Source organism: Lissotriton helveticus, chromosome 3_1 (assembly GCF_964261635.1).
Source record: "Lissotriton helveticus chromosome 3_1, aLisHel1.1, whole genome shotgun sequence".
Classification (NCBI taxonomy): Eukaryota; Metazoa; Chordata; class Amphibia; order Caudata; family Salamandridae; genus Lissotriton; species Lissotriton helveticus.
This window is the reverse complement of record NC_136061.1, coordinates 1,881,712,436-1,881,729,357: the sequence shown is the minus strand read 5'-3', so window position 1 is coordinate 1,881,729,357 and position 16,922 is coordinate 1,881,712,436. Positions and strand designations below refer to the sequence as shown.

Here is a 16,922-nt window from a genome sequence, read left to right as displayed (position 1 = left end):
CCATTGACGAATCAGGCAGTTCGGCGATCCAAACTCACTCTTTCTTCAGCACGTATGCTTGGCTTGAGTTTGGCAATCTTTGCTCTCTCCGTTTGACCTCACAATAATGACTACACTTCCCCAGCAAGGTTCGTACAATGGGAATGCTGGAAATCTGTTTATCTTATTATATTTCAATAGAAAACAGCAGAAAAGCAAATCACGGGACACAGGCTAGGAAATGAAGCTACGGACGAAAATACATAGTCTAGTTAATGTGATCCAAGCTGTCGCGGCGGCAGGTATGACGAGCGGGTGGGGGGGATTGAAAATGAGGTTGTCGTGGGGTGGGGGAGGCGGGAGGGGTTTAATGATAAAAATATATATAATAAAACCTACCGCCCTGAGCCACCACAGGTTCTGGATTGGTCTTGACTCCCACCATCCCGCGTTTTTCGAATACCGTGGGGCAGCTCTCGTAGACGTCGTCATCACAGCAGCCTCCCTCCCTCCCCTCCGCTAATCACAACCCTGCGGCCAATGCAGACGCTGCATTAGCAGCACCAGGATTGCCTAGAGCAGTGTTTCCCAAACTGTGGTCCGCGGACCCCCAGGGGTCCGTGACCAGGGCCGGACTGGGAACCAAAACCGGCCCTGGCAAAGTGCTCGGCCCTCGGCAAAGTGCTCGGCCGGCCCCAAACCGACCCCCACCCGTGCGGCAACAGTTTTAAAAGCACAGAAACTTTCTTGTATAATTAGCAGCCTTCCAGCAACAATTAAAGTGTCAAGAGAATGCCAGTGATGAATGCACCTGCTGGAGCTGAGGAGAGTTTTGTTCAGTGGCAGCTTTGATTGAACTAATGTAGCACAGAGGGTTAATGTGCCTACTGCAAAGAACGTGTATCATGCATCTTAAAAAGCAGTATTTTATGTGCATAGGTTCGTGGTTACTGCGTTTGTCACAGACATTCTTTTGTTACCGTGCACTTCATAAGTGACAATCATAATCTAGCAGAGGGACCTATAAACTGTCATCAAAGAGCTGCTTGCAAACTGCATGGTACCAGTTATTAACTTATATTTTTCCCCCAGTTATTCATTATTCTGATGCTGCTAAAAAGATTTATTTGGGTGGAAATGCATTTTTAATGTTAAAGTCAGTGCTAGCCACTGTGTTATGTTATGTTCTGAATCCTGAGTTTGTGCTTTCCAGACCAAGCACTCTTTAAACATTTTATATACACACTGATTTACATGTATGAGTCAATGTCTCTATATGTGTGTGATGTAAAGTGCTCTGACATCCTACAATGGTATGAGAGATGCTATAAAACAAATGAAATACATGTGACAGAGGGGCTATTACTTCAATATAAAATACTAAGTGCCAGATGTACGATTTTTTTTATATGCGCAAACGGGTTCGCGAACCCGTTTATGCATGCAAAAATCCTATTGAGCCATGTACATAGCCTATTTCGTGAGTCGCAATTTGTTTGCGACTCGCTAAATAGGTTTTGCAACTTGCTATTTGGAAGGGGCATTCCCTTCCAAATAGGGAGTCTCAAAACCATGTACAAATGTTTTGTGGTCGCCAAACAGTCGCAATTACCACCTACTTCAAGTAGATGGTAATGCATTCGCAAATGGGAAGGGGTCCCCAGGAGACCCCTCCCCCTTTGCAAATGCATGCAAAATTATTTTTTAAGGGCAGGCAGTGGTCCCAGGGACCTCTGCCTGCCCTTGGAAAATGAAACGAAAACGTTTCATTTTCTTTTTTTATTTTAAATGCATGGTAAACAGGCTGCATTTTTTTTTAACTGCTTTCTTTAAAAGCAGTCAGAGACATGGTGGCCTGCAGAGCCCAGCAGGCCACCATCCCTGGGAGGGCTGGCATTCCCAATGGGCTCGCAAACTGCGAGAGGCTCATTAATATTAATGAACCTTGCAATTTGCGACCCCATTGGGAATCACAAACAGTGTTAAAAACACTGTTGTACATTTCATTTAGCGACTCGCAATTTGCCACTCGCAATGTGTCGCCAATTTCAAGGGGCTAAATGAAATGGTCGTACATCTGGCCCCAAAATCCTTAGTACTTTGAGTATTTGCTTTGTGAGCACACGTGTGTATTTCTTTCTAATTACTGTTTTAATTTTGAAATGTAACTCATACAAATTGCTTGGGGGTCCCCGGCTTCCAGTGGTGACTCAATGGGGGTCCTCAGGAGTCAAAAGTTTGGGAACCACTGGTCTAGAGCAAAGATACGGACTGCCCATTAGGAGTCCGGGGGGCTGTGTATGAAGCAACCCTCGGCCTCTTGGGTGACAGCCCCCCACCGCCCTCGCTCTCCTACTGGGAAGGCAGTAGGTTGCTGTAGTGCGCATGTTTGGGCTGGCCATAAAAATGACCAGCCCAAATTCGAGCGTGCGCAGTATTGCAGCTGGGCTCAGTGCGCGACGCTGTCACTCAAACCATTGAATGCTGTCGCAGACCCGCCTCACCCCCTCAGCAGCCGATTGCCTCGGGCATGTCCCGGACTCCCGTACACATTAGCGTTTTCAGCCGCGGGTCAGCGTGGGACAGAGACAGCCCTGCGAGAGGATTTTTGCATTAATTTGTATTAATTATACTGAGTGGGGCCATGTGGCACTGGTGAGGCAATGCCCCAGCGCCCCAATGGACGCACCGCCACTGCCTTTTGTACGGGACTTTGGTGGAAGCAATGTGGCATAAAATTCGCAATTTGAATTGCAAAAAGTTAGACTCGCTAGCCATGCACTCTTTGTGGGAGTTAATTTTTTGCCTCAACGAAGCGCTATTTCGTGTTTAGCCAAAAGCAGTGTGAGAGCAATGCATATCCATAATTTCTTGGGCATGTTATGGATGTACCCTAAGAGTGCAACCTCCAGAGAGGGAGTTATTTCTAGCTGTGTCATTTGCGTTAGTGTTTCAAAAACGGCAACCCAAAACTCCACAGTCTTGGGGCAAGTCCATGTCAAATGGGGTAAATCGGTGTAAGGGCTGTTACTCTTCCTACAGTTGTGAGGCCTGGAAGAATCTATTACATGAAGTTTAGCCAGGTCATGTATGCCTTCCATAAGTAGTTAAAGTGTATCAACCTATGCCTTCTGTTGAGGGAGATTCCCCTACTTTGTGCACAGCATAAGGCCCAATGGTCTTCCAGTATAGGATGCCCTAAGTCCGCCTCCCAGGCTTCCAGGATCTTCGTATCATGGCATGGGATTAGAGTCATACAGGCCTTATATAATTTAGATATCAATCGAGTCCTGTCAGCGTTAGTAATGACGAGAGATAGAGGTCCGAAGGACTGCGGCTCAATCGGGTATTCCGGTATTTTAGCATACAGTGCCCTGCGTACCCTGGTAAAAATAAACTGGTCCATAAACGTCAGTTTAGCCACCCGGTCTCTGCCTGCATTATCAAACACATGCCATCTGGAAACAAATCCACAAACTTTACCATGGAATGGGATTTAAGTACCTGCATAACCAAATTCTCTTCTGTGATAGGAAGCCATGGGTTGCGTGCTATAGGGATGTCGGAGGAATACAGGGAGCCATGTCCTGTGATCTGCAAGAGTTTGTGCCATGCCCAGCTTGTGGTAAATACAGTCTCAATATCCCTAGGGTCACAAGGAAAACCCTGGGGCAGAAGGGTGGAAAGCAAAGTCGGAAGTGCCAAATCAGACTCAGGTTTCCCATATGGAATGCACTTGTCTGAGTGGTAGCAAGAGTGGGCAAAACTGGCCTGCGCAATTAGATAGTACAATCTGAAGTCCAGGGCCTCCAGTCCCCCCGTCTCGTATGGCAAAGTCATAGTATCCGAGCGTATCGTGGGTCCATTGCCCCCCCCCCCCCTCCCCCCCCAAGCGAGCAGGATCAGGTGTGATAGGAGGGTCTTGAAGAAGCTATCTGGAAGCGGGATTGAAATGTTGTGGAACATGTATAGAAATTTTGGGAGAACCATCATCTTCGTAAGTGCAATTCTGACGGACATAGAGAGTGGGAGTTTTAGCCAGAGTTCTATCTGCGTTTCAAGGTTATGTATAGCTGAACCGTAATTTAGGCGCAACATCTGATCCGTCTTTCTATGTATTTGTATACCTAAATACCTGACCGAGTCATGACAGCATGTCAACGGGAATTTGCATTCCCATTCAATGGTGCCCATGGTCAAAGGGAACAATACAAACTTACTCCAGTTAATACCCAATCCAGAGTATACACCAAAACGAAGAGCCTCTCTGATCGATGGATCGAAATTAGTTTGAGGGCAGCGGACATATAAATCAATGTCGTCAGCATGAGTAACAGGAAGCGGGGGCCCGTGTTGAACTGTATACCTCTATGGAGATGCTTGTCCTGATAGTGGCGAACCAGGGGATCTAATCCCAATGTAAAAAGTAATGGGGATAACGGGCAACCTTGCCTGGTGCCACGTGAGGAAGTAAAGGGGGGATGAGTCTGGGGGTGGGAGAGGCATACAGCAACACCGTGAGGTCTATGATAACCTTGGAAATGCCTAGTTTTCTCATTACAGCCCGTATAAAAGGCCATTCTAGTGAATCAAATGCCTTATCGGAGTCCAACAGGACCGCTGCACCGGGATCTCAGGAGTAATTCTATGTATTACTGCAAACAATGTACGCAAATTCAGCGCAGTGGACCTATGGGGAACTAAACCAGATTGCACTGGTGATAGGATGCGATCCAAGAGTAACTCGATCCTCAATGCAATCATTTTGACTAGGATTTTGTAGTCCAAATTTAGCAGCGATAGCACCCTGTAGGAACCGCAACTCATTGGATCTTTTCCCAGCTTGGGTAATAACACAATTAAGGCTTTGCGCAGTGTTGGTGGCAACATCTCTTTATGGCACTGCATATAATTCAATACATGTTTACATTTTCTAGTATTGTTCAGACCCCGCACATGGGCATGGATGTGTCAACATGTGCGCGCGGGACATCATAGCAAAACAGTCTAAACAGGAACAAGTAAGACCGTAGATCTAAAGACAACCCCACCCCCCACGCAACCACCCATCCCCTCAATTGCAAATAAGGGGAAAACACATAATCCCATAATGGTATCAAGGAAACCCCAAATTTACCAAATAAAAACATCACAAGAAACGTGAAATTGCACAGGGGAGAGGCAACGCCTTGCCTTGTCCCCAGAAACCTAAAACATGTATTGTAAATAGAGTACATTAGGGCCGGGACCCAGAGTCCACAATCATGAACCTTCGTGAGCTGAAAAAACCTGGAATAAAAAACATAAAGCCGAATTCACTTTGATACTAATCAACTTCCCGCTGTGGTAAGGTCCTCCGCTCGCAGAAAACAGTTCCATGCTGGAACCAGAGTTCGGCATTGGTGGTGATCTCTCATGCGTGGGCGATTTTATCAGCGAGCATGTGTTGGAGCAGAGGCGAAGAAATTCCTGAGCTTCAGCTGGAGTGTCGAAGATCTTGGATCTAACATCGACATCAGCCTTCAGGTGTGCTGGATGTAGCATTCAATACTTGAGGCCGGCCTTTCGCAACGTGGCTTTCACCGTTGCAAATTTCCTTCGGGCCTCTTAAACCACCGCCGTGAAGTCCAGATACAAGGAAATGGAAGAGCCCTGCCAGTCCAGCGATCCATGCTCCTATGCCATCTGCAACGCCGCATCTCTGTCTCTAAAGTTCAGGAGCCGTGCCAAGATGGGGCAATATCCAGGCGATGAGGCGGATATCCAGGATTGGGTCTCGGACCGAGGGTTTTATGTGCCCTTTCAACAGCAAAGGTTGTAGTAAAGGACTGCAGTCCAAACAAGTCAGCTAGAGGGCCCTCAACAAACTCATCCACCCGACCCCTGTTCGTAGACTCTTACATGGCCATGATGCGTATATTGTTGCGTCTACTCCGGGCTTCAAGGTCCTCATTCTTCATGGCAACATTCTTTAGTAGCCTTTCCATCCGCTCCAACCGTTTCGTTGCTTGGGCCGTGCAATCTTCCAAGTCCGAGACCCTGCCCTCCACTGTGTCCAGTCTTTTATTGTGCTGGTCCAATCGAGCCCCCATTTTGTCAAGGCGTTTGTCTAGGGTGTCAAAGTGAGAGATATTAGTGCATGGAAGCCAGCCTTAAATTCTGCCACGAGCGCCTCACTTTCTTGTACAGCCGCCTGAGGAGGGGGTGCAGCCATTGTGGTGTGTGTTGAGTCTGCACCCCCACCTGTCTTTTTGAAGGTGAGTTTCCGCTGCTTTGTGTCCCCTTTGCCCATGGCCTTAGAGTGGGGTCACAGGGGAGAATGCCACAGCAGTCAGGTGCAAAGCAACTTGGATGATCGTGCTCGCCTAATCAAGCAGCCAACTGGAAGGATAAGAAAGAAGATGGCTCCCCAATGCACCCCGGCTGTTCCCAAACACGTTCCCCAGCAAGGCACTCCAGCTGGCGTGCTCTAAGTCTTCCAGGCCTCTACCAATGTTCAAACAAAGCCACCGTGATCAAGGTGTCATATGGGGAAGGGGTCAATTTAAAATCAGGCCCCTCCAGTAGTGGAGCTAGGCCAATCGCAATCACGACCCCATCCAGTCCCTTTGCATCATTGTAGGCCGCAGAATGCTCACCGGAGGAAGCTGTGGTGTGCCCAGACATGGAGAAGAGGCCTAGGACGGCAGGAGAAAGATCGCGCTTTTCAGCAGGGCCCCCAGTCTCCACCGCGGTACCAATAAGGGACCCAGCACGCCACCAGCTCTGAAAATTCATGCATGGGCTTACCTACTGCCATCCGGGGAGCCCGCGCTGATCCTAAGCAGCAGTTGGGGGTCCACAGCAGCTGTTCAGGCAGCCCGGCTTAAACGTGAGCCCTGCAGTCCTCTGATACAGGCAGTCAGGGCGCACGCCGATTCAAAAGGGGTGGTGCCAATTGTGTTATCTGGGAGTGCTGGTGTTTAGAGACAAAGAGGAAGTCTTAAGAGCGAATTATGGTGTCACTCTTTATAAAATCATGGATGGCATTGCACGCTGGATTTCACTGCCCTTGTCCTTGGCGGGGAATATCTCACTCATGAAAATGATTATCCTGCCCAAATTCTTATACCTATTTCTCAATATCCCTTACTCCATGGGGCGACACTACTTTCAAGCACTCAAAACACGAATGGTCTGCCTGGCTTGGGCAGGTAAGCCTGCAATGGGATTCAATCACAAGGCTGTTTTCCAAAAGAGGCTTCAAAGCACCAATATGGAGTTTTACTATTTATGTGCCAAGGCTCAATACGGCATCCAACCCACCCTGTATCTACTGCAACTGGCAAATGAACGTGGATATACGGCCCCGTACCTCCCTCTTCCTACTTAGAATCAATGATGAGCTTTTCCTACTTGGCGGATGCTACAATGGTGTGTACGTCATCAGCATAGTGCAGCCTTGGCAGAAAACTAAGCACACCACTGCTTTATACCCCCCTCCTTCCATTGCCCTATCACCCATCACTCCCAGTTACACACAAAGCAACTTGCAGGCAGATGCTACAAATACAGAACCACTACATGGGGAGATCTCTACCATGATGGCACCTTTGTCATCCAGGAGGCATTCTTTGAGGTTAGAGAACCAACCTCCTTAGAAATGTTCCTATACATATGCATAAGGCATAATGTGAAAGCTGTCACTACTGATTTCCCACAGGAACCCCCTCCACTATGGACAGTCAACATACTTTACTGAAAACTATGAGGCCCAGACCCCTTATATCTACCTTATATCACACTGCTCAACAGGATGCTCCAAATACGAAGGAGAGGGCACAGACCTAATGGGAACTGGACCTGGGAATGTCTGTAACAGAGGAATAGTGGCAATACTGCTGTATACAGACAGGGCAGATAGCCCCCAGTAGTTGACTATGCATAATACATTATAAATTCCTGCACAGAATCTACTACATCTACCAGATTGCACAGATTCCGCCAAAGAGCTGATTATCATTGTGCACAGTGTGGGGTGGAGGGGACCGACTTCCTCCATCTGACTTTGTCATGCGACCCAATACAAGCATCGTGGACTGAGATAGAAACAGCACTCTTTCTTATGTTAGGACAAAACATTACCCTTATCCTGTTCGTAGCTCTCCTAGGTCATGTTGGAGGAGTGGAGCACAGCAATCAGAAGTATGTAGCACTAAGTATTCGGGTGCAGATTGACAAGCCCCTTGCGCAACTTATGCATCACTTTTCCCATGTTAAAAGTGATGCAAATGTTGCGCAAGGGGCTTGTAAATCTTCCCCCCTCGGGTAGCAAAACGCACAGATGCCTGTAGGTGGGAATGGGGAAGGGCACCCACATTTAAAGACTGGACGACCTAATTTACTGTCAAGATCAAATGACTACATACTCAAAGCTATTGCCCATGAGGTCTAGACCCCAAGACATATTGGATCCTCTACAAGCCTACCTCCATGCTCAGACACAAGACATGGTGGATGAGGCTGAACACGCAGTTTACAGGGTGCTATACTTCCAAGGTAATATATTCCTCAGGGCCACTTGCAATGCTATGCACACATCTGCATAAAACCGTCTTAGTGACCCCGATGCCATACCATGCAATTGCAGGTAATTAATTGTACGCACCACCGATCGCTCATTGGTGTATGCCCTTGATTGCGAATGATCCCGTCACTTCTCCTGCCCCATCACTTCTCCTGCCCCTGTTGCCTCTTCTGTCCTTTCACTGCTCCTGCCCTGTTCACTCTGTGTACAACATTGGCAAATTACACAAGGGGGCAAGTTACCCGCATTACTCTGTTTGGGGAAACATCCTCGGTAATCACTAACTTAGATCTCACTGGCACATGACATGCTAAAGGCAGAGGGCGGGCGCATTGTCATTCGAAATGGGGTAATCAGCCTTAATCGAAATGACAAAGGGCCAGCCCACAGCCTGTGCGAGCTCAGGGAGGGGCTGCTGCAGCCTCTGAAGTTCAAGAGAAGTGCCAGCCACCCCAGGAACGGAATGAAAAAGTTATCGTTTTAAAGTAGAACTATTCTTGCCGTCCCGGGATGCTTTTTTGATAGACAGAAGTAGGGGAACGGACTCAAATATTTTTTTAAGTAGGGGCACGCCGTGCCCTTCCAATCCCACCCACTTCTACCACTGCGTAAGACCCTTGTAGTCAAAGCCTGTTTCCGTATGTGGCTCACTGGTTAGAGGCGGCAGACCTGTAAGCAGAGAAAGGCCCGGGACCAGGGTTCAATTCCCGACGCGGCAGGGTCGTGGACCAGGGTCAAAACGGACTCGATAATTCTCGCTTCGGTGCCTACTCTAACCGGGGAACACACTCGGCAACTCTGGGCATTAAGCTTGCCTCATCTCTACAACGGCCCCCCACAGACGCCGGGGATGCCTGATTTCACCTTGGAGATACCCAGAAAGGGACCATCTCACATGGAAAACCAGGACGGGTTCCCCAGCGGTCTTCAGCGCCAGGATACTCCATGGAGTCGCAGTGCGCTTTACAAGTACACCCACACATTTACAACTCCATTTGATTGCAGTATAAACAGGCTAGAGAACTGGAGTAAAACTCTGCCAATGAATTGGATGCCAAAGCTGGCTTTTTGGCCTGTGACATGTATGCACCCCACACATTGCTTCTACCAATATATATTTGCATTGATTGGAACTGAACTGATGTGATGACAGCTAAATTATCTCAAGGGTCATTGCTGCTTTTTGGTAGGTATAGATGAGGGACTTACATTTGTAGACAGTCTTGTTAACTGGCACATTTTACATTGCAGCACATATTTTCCAGGTGATTTCAATATTAACAGCCATTAATAATGTGTTGTAGCATGCGTAACACGAGATGAATACATACCCTTGTGAGCTACTCTAATTAATTCAAGGTGGGAAGGTTCATTCGTTATAACACCACTACCCAATCCTGGGGTAGTGACTTTAGAGAGTGCATCTTATCGCAAAAATAAATATTTTTTACCTTTACACCTGTCAGCCCAGGGGTGGTCTTTTCCCGTTTTTATTCGCCCTTGCCTTGTTTTTTCTACCACATTTTTTGTTGGACCTAGGTCTCTGGGCACCTTACCACTGCTAATCAGTGCTAAGGTGCAGGTGCACTCTCCTACCAACATGGCTGCCACAGGCTCCTGCCACAGTGGAGTGGTCTTTTTAGTAGCACCCTAGTAGCCAGGAGCTGACTGGAACATTAAGATACTGTAGCAACACCAGCCTGCCTTTTCTGCCCATAGCTTAGACTGTGGAAGCTTCTGGGACCTTCCGGAATAGGGGAGGGGTCTCACGTTGCCGTCTTAGAGAGTGTTCACCTGACCTAGGGATATTTAAGGAAAGGAGGGAAACCTTTTTGTCAGTTGGGGCATCACTGGACCTGGGGGAACCTCTGCAGGAGTCTTAGGCGGTAGGGCCTAGGGGAGGAACCTATACCACGGTAAGTGACTGGGCATAGGCACTGACTTCTAAGTTGAGTAAGGAACTCTACCAAATCCACTGATCTGGCCCAGCGTGGGGGGAACCCAGGGAACCTCCTGCAGTGATTTAAGGGAACCCACCTGACCCTCAGCCACCAACTCAACCCCCCCTCCTTTTATCACCTATCCCCCACAGAACCACCTGAGAAGGGCGCAGAAGCCATCAAGCGCCAAGAAGAACACCTATTTACAAGGAGGACTGCAGGGGGATCAACCAGGTATTAGCGCTGTATCATCCAAGCACCCCCCCTGCTCGAGCTGTGCCCCTCTGCGCTGTCCTGTTAAAGCTGTCTGGCCCTGGACTGCTGGAACTGCTCTTCCTAAAGTGCTGTGCCTGTTAGGTGCTGGACTGCCAAAGCACTCTCCTGCTGTGTTCCCCCGGAGCACTGGGGCTCTAGCAACTGTCCTCACCCCCAAAGTGCTGTGTTCACAAAGCGCTACTACCAGGACTGCTTTTGTGCCCCCATCATGCCTTACCCAAGCGCTGTACCTACAAGGCGCTGCTTCAACCAAGCGTTGTGCTCCCTTTGACGCGCTGCCTGCCGAACTCACCGCCTGACAAGGCGCTACCCTGCCGATTGCCGAGGAGGCGCTGCCCCGGAGTGCGCCTGAGGCCTAGTGTCACCGCCGTGGCCCCGGCGCTCTATTGGCGGAGTCCACGCTGTGACCTTCATCCCCGTGGCGGCCCCCGGAGCCAGGAGAGGGCCGCCGCCACACTCAATTAGGCCGCGTCGGGACACTGAAGCTCCACACCAGCGGCACGTGACGTGGCATCGGCCGCGTAACAGGGCCCGCCCCCACCAACACCGCGCATCGATTGGGCCGAACCCGAGCCTCCAGGGAAGCGAGCCTCTGAGTGGCTCTTGTGCCCGGCACCCGCAAACGCTATCCTGCCATTGTTTGAGGCTGCCGCGCCTCTTCTTCGCCACGTCCTCGCTGGTCCCTGGGCCCAAGGAGCTATCGGGAGGCCCGGGACCGGCGCATCCTCAGTGCGGGGCTCCCTAGGGAGCGAGAGCCCCCCAAAGCGCACCAGCCCGGAGTGGCGATGGCCTCGTGGAGGCCCCAGATTGAATGTACCCCCCTGGGGAAGGGCCGAGTAACTGCCGCATCGGCGGGGCTGCCGGGGAGTCTCAAAAACACCGGAGAGGCAGGTCCATGGCCGCCCCTCCCCTTTAGGAGACTGCTACTGGGCCCGAAGGCCCCAATTAACTCCTGCTATCCCTGAACTGCCCTACCCAGCCAGAGGGGTGGTAGTTCTATAGACCAAGGGGTGCTCCAAAAGCTGAATGCCAGGACTTTTACCCTCATGTGAACTGTTCAGATGCCAAGTTTACACGTCTTAATAGTGTTGCCTTTTTATAGGGGTGTAGAGGGGACCATCACTGATCCCCATGTAATGAAATGTTGCCTAAGTTCCCCATGAATGGTTTTACTCTGTTTTCATAATGAAATGTTGAATAATTACTAAATGAATATTATTGCAGATGGTTATTGCAAGAAGTACTACCTGAGTTACAAAGGATTGATTTTACTGATGCCGATACAATGAAATGTTGGATGATGAGGTTATGCTGACTTGATTACAAGGAATTACCTACCCACAATGAGTTCCATCTAGATAAAAGCATGTTGGTTTTAAAATACTGACTGGTGTGTTGTCAATTATTGAGTGTGTTTCCTGTCTCAGTCTGAGTGTGTGCTGCACTGCTATTTTACACCTAAGCTTTCGGGTGCCTTCCCGCTCACGCCAAGCTACCCCCCACCCCCCGTGGAATTGGTGACCCCTGGTTCTCACAAGGGGATTTAGTATTGTATGCAGCTTGTTTTGCAAAAATTCTTTCTAGCTCTATTTTAGTTTTCTGTCCAGTTATTGCTGCTATTTTGCACACCTGAATTGCAATTTTTGCAGACTAGCCAGCAGCAGAATTACCGTTGGCGTCGACTCCCTCATAGCTATCCATATTCAAATCTATTTAGCTTTTATTGTATTTTTCTCTTTAATTTTTTTAATTATTGGACACAGAGGCTGATCTACACTCCATCTGGTTAGCCCGGCAAAACCGCGACCACTGCGCCAGTACCCTGCCGCTCTCCCCCGCCGCCGCAGCTTCTACCGCGGCCGCCGAGAGGGGGGAGCGAGTAAGGGACTACATATCCCAGCGTCCCTTGCTGGAGGACGGGACGGGACGCTCACAGCTGCACCACTTTCCCGCGCACGGAGGCGCATTTAGAGGCGGCGCTGCTGCAGTGGAGCGGGGGACACAGAGGCTGATCTACACTCCATCTGGTTAGCCCGGCAAAACCGCGACCACTGCGCTAGTACCCTGCCGCTCTCCCCAGCCGCCGCAGCTTCTACCGCGGCCGCCGAGAGGGGGTAGCGAGTAAGGGACTACATGTCCCAGCGTCCCTTGCTGGAGGACGGGACGGGACGCTCACAGCTGCACCACTTTCCCGCGCACGGAGGCGCATTTAGAGGCGGCGCTCCTCCCGCGTCGCGGGACGCGCGGGGGTGGCGCCGGGCGGAGCCCGGGCAGAGGGCGGGCCGTCTGTGGCCCTCCGGTGACGACGAGGGACGGAACGCCCCCCCCCACCCTTCGCTCTGCTCTACAAAATGGGTAAGCGCAAACTACAAAGCTTTACCATGGGGGGATCAGTTAAAGCCAAAGTTGCACGTAAAGCTACAACAACAACCAATATCATGACATACCTTACAACTGCTGTGGGTAAATTGAACCAAGAAATTGCAGATAAAGAACGTGAACTGGGCTTGGACCCGATAATTCTGGATAGCCAACTATCTCCCACTGAAACTAGACTTCCTATCCCTTTGGAGCCAACAATACGCATTGATAATCTGATTGATATTGGGCCACAAGAGATAGAAAATACTATGGGACAAGAGGGTCAAGAGAATAGTAAACAAGTCACCCATCAACCCATACTTAACTGTATTCAGGAGCCTGCACCTCACGCTATTAAGCGCATAAAACGGCCAATTCAAAGACCAAAAGCTCAAGGATCACACTCACGTAAAAAAAATTCGTTACCCATTAAGTGACTTTAAATCCGTAATTAGGGATATGGTGGAGAAAGTGCTTGTGGATAAACTTGAAGTGAGACTTGTACAGATCTCTACTGATATAATAGACACCCTAAAGGATTGTGTAGCTGAAATACTGGGGAAATGTGAAAGGATTAATGTTTTTCTAACATCAAATCACAATGAACCCCGTGTATCTCCAACAAATATTGCACCACGTCTTCCTATTAATCACAATAAACAACCCCAATCTCCCATGAAACTGGGAAATGATGTACAACAAGGTCCCTCAACATCGACTGTACCATTACAAGACTCTGAGGGTTGTGTAAATATGCAAAAGGACAACAGCATAATATCTAGGGTGCAGTTGACAAGTAAAACCTGTTCTTCCCAGTTTAAGCCTACGGTACCAATATTAGATAAGCCTAACTCATCAGGGCCCAGGAGACAGCGCCTCAGACCACCAGTTCATCTTCCCCCGGAAGCTACACCTTTTGTTGCTGTCCTGGTGAATGTACCTGTACTGAAACCGGGTGAATTTGAGTCAAATGGTGCACAGTTAGATAACATTAAGACTTGGTGTGATGCAAATTGTACAGGCCCAAATAATATATCAGAATGTATCCAGACGGGCAGATGGGTTGATTGGGTGGGGTATACAGAGAAGAAATTTGCGGGTGATTGCATGATTGTTAATTTTAACAGACCCGATGAGGCCTTACGGTTATTCTGGGACGCCACTGAGGTAAAAGAAGATAGGATCAGAGCGGTACCTTTAGGTTTCTTCTACCCACGACCCGTCACACATAAATTGCAACCGGGTAGGGCTACTCACAATGTCCCCTTTAGTCTTACCCCTTGCCTAGTCCATGGGCCACGCAAACAACAGGCATGTTACCAACAATCTGTGATAATCGTGGAAGCGAAGTAAGGACTGGTCTGGTGTTAACAAACAGGTTTTCTGCTCTCTCAAATTTAGAGGAAAATGATTGACTGACTTCCCCTTGTAGTACCCTTAACCTGTCACAACCCACTCTGTCCACCATAGTCGAAAAGGGCAATACAGTGAAAATGATGACCTCCTCTGGTAGTACCCCTAACCCGTCACAACCCACTCTGTCTACCGTAATTGAAAAGGGTAATATAGTGAAAATGATGAGCTGGAACATTGCAGGTTTACGCTCAAAAAGGGGTGACATAAGATGGCTGGATCTGTTAAAAGAATGTGATGTGGTGGCCCTACAGGAGACGTGGGATAGGGATTGTGATTTCTGGTTAGATGGATATACTTCTTATTTTTTAGCTGCTCAGATATCTAGCTCAGGTCGAAATAAAGGGAGTTTGTTGTTCTTAATTTCTGTTAATGTGAGGGGCACTGTAAAGGTATTAAACACATCATCCACAAACTATTTAGTTTTGGAGGTCACTATGCCTAATAATTATAAATGTGTCTACATTAACCTTTATAATGCCATACAAAGCATAACACAAAATGACAACATTAACTTCTTGACTGAGTTTTTACGTAAATATAAGGAGGGTCAAACCACTTTTGTATATTTTACCCTGATGGGGGATTTTAATATACATTTATGTCAGCAGATTTGCAGTTTAAAGATACTATAAACATTGATATGCTGCCATTTCCTCATTTTGAACACTCTGTAATGGAGTCTACCCTAGAAGAACTTCTTCATGAGAACGATTTATATGAACCAGAGTTCTTCGACACTATTGAGAGGGTACCAACTTACAGTGCCAGGGATAGCAATACTATCATTGATTATATATTCATTTCGCCGGGCATGCTACAAAATGTAATTTTTTATAATGCTGTACACACTATATTTAGGGACCATAACCCTGTAGTGTTAGAAGTAGATAATAACAACTTGTTTTTATTTAACAAAGGAACAAATGCAGAGACATTTACTGATTTAATTGTCAAGGGCCAGGGGAGACGGGTTAAATGGAGCAATATCATCCCAGAGGACTTTTTTTATTCCCTTAACTTAAAGGTGGGTAAAGAAATTAACATCTGTAGGGACCCACTAAAGTTTGAGGGGTATATAATTCGGTCATTCGAAATAATTTGTCATCAAGTAGCGGATGATTTAAAATGCAATTTTAAAAACAAGGAGAACAAGCATTTACAATGCAACGGTTTCGCCCTTGGAAAAGTTTGAGCTATTGGCATTGTGAATGACAAACTTTTTATTTATGTGTTGGTTTTGAAAACAGATAAATAAATGGCATTGTCATTTACAATGGCAACAGCTTAATCTCTCGCAAATGCGATCTCAACGTTCCAAGCACATCAGCCAGCGTAGTGAGGCCAAGCTGTGATAGAAGACTGTCCCGGGAAATATGGACCCCTCAGGACTAAAGGCCTGCAATATTAACTGGACTCTTCCCAGGAGCGACTCGGAAAATAGTTGTTCTTGTTGAAAGAGATAACAACTACAGCACTAATACTCTGAAAAGTGGTCACCATGGAGAGAAAGCAGACAGAAAAAGTGGTAAACAGAGATTAAGCACCGCACCGAGTCTTGTCCAAAGACACCGCTTGTTTTTTTCCTTTCATTTTTAAAAAAAAAGTGAATTTATTATCCATGCTTTCTTTTACAAAGTAGAAAAAAGAGCGATGCAAGAAGGGTCTGGAGAAATTTGGAGCAAATATACTGGCATCTGACCAATAATATATTGTATACATAAAACTGTCAGCTAGCCAGAGATATTTCCTCAAGCCTTATGAAGCATACTCGACTTTCTTTGGAAATCAAGGACCTGCCTGCAAATGAACAACTGGTCTGGCAACACTGATCAACCAAACCAGACCACCTTCCAAGTAGATAAACGCTTTTGGGTGAGGCACAGAGAACAGAAAATGGGAAACTGCTTGAGGACATAAGGCTGGTCCAGACCCTATACTCTTAAATGAGCTGTGTGACAGAGATGCTGCGGATTCCTTCTAAGGCGCAAAAAATCCAGATGATTGTTATAGATGTGAATATTAGCTCCTGAAAGGCTACGTAGACGATGATGTAAACTCATAAACCATTAAATGAAAATGCTGTCAGGCTCTCTAACCCCTCCTTCATGCTGATATGAGATATTAACAGAATATACATATTTAGTTCAGTAATATTTCTCTATTGCAAGTAAAAGTGAGCAGTTGTGGAAAGGTTAATATAGAAAAAAGGGATATGGGGATATGAAAAACAGTAAATAGGACAAAGTGATATAAATGTGACTTTAGAAATAGATGAAAGAGAGAGGGCGAAAGAAAGGGGTAGTGTGCTGGGGAGCATACATTTAGGAGTAGCAAAAGATAATGAGTTTGAGGAAATTAGAGACAAGAAATAGATGTAATAGTGA

The 16,922-nt window shown here is 47.5% G+C and overlaps 1 protein-coding gene across 1 annotated transcript in view; it reads left to right on the top strand.

Moving 5' to 3' along the window:
* Window positions 1–16,922, top strand: part of LOC144823935 (sperm-specific sodium:proton exchanger-like) — a 5,382,759-nt gene that overhangs the window by 868,559 nt on the left and 4,497,278 nt on the right. The gene's annotated exons all lie outside the window — the stretch shown is intronic.